Below are 502 nucleotides of genomic sequence, written 5' to 3'. Positions count from 1 at the left end.
TCCTTGCCAATAACTCCAGGAACCAGCGAGAGAAATGAGAGAAAACGGGAAGAGCGAAAGAAAACGGAAAAGGGAGGTTCACTACATCACGGCGCAATATACTCACAGCCTCTTGTCCGCGATCCCCGGCACGTTCTTTCGCCTGGAAAATAAAAAAAACACATCCATTAATGAATGAACGTATTTATATGCTGCGAATAACCCAATGAATAAAACATCCGACGAGACGATTTGACGTGAATGAATGAGTAAAACTGATGGACGGGGGGGGGGGGATGGAAAACTGAATCCCTCATAATATTATGAAACACAATCAATTAATGTGTGAATAGATTAAATATGATTAATGAAGGATCAATACCTGATGGATGGTTGAATGAATCGGTAAGAATGGAGGCTTGAATTTTACAGAACTGAAAAAAAAAAAAAAATTCAATTCAACTACGCAAAATAAATATACCGACATGCTTGACTGAATAAAAATAATCTCGTCTTCAGAGTT

The 502-nt window shown here is 38.2% G+C and overlaps 1 long non-coding RNA gene across 3 annotated transcripts in view; it reads right to left on the bottom strand.

Annotated features, from left to right (window-relative positions):
* The window catches only part of LOC119591875, a 181,478-nt gene that overhangs the window by 46,243 nt on the left and 134,733 nt on the right, over positions 1-502 (bottom strand). For all 3 annotated transcript variants that reach the window (XR_005230379.1, XR_005230380.1, XR_005230381.1), the window contains one exon: positions 107-142. This is a non-coding gene — a long non-coding RNA (uncharacterized LOC119591875). The remainder of the gene's footprint in view (positions 1-106; positions 143-502) is intronic.

The sequence above is a fragment of the Penaeus monodon genome, chromosome 29, assembly GCF_015228065.2.
Source record: "Penaeus monodon isolate SGIC_2016 chromosome 29, NSTDA_Pmon_1, whole genome shotgun sequence".
Classification (NCBI taxonomy): Eukaryota; Metazoa; Arthropoda; class Malacostraca; order Decapoda; family Penaeidae; genus Penaeus; species Penaeus monodon.
The sequence above is the reverse complement of the archived record's forward strand: the minus strand, read 5'-3'. Positions and strand labels throughout refer to the sequence as shown.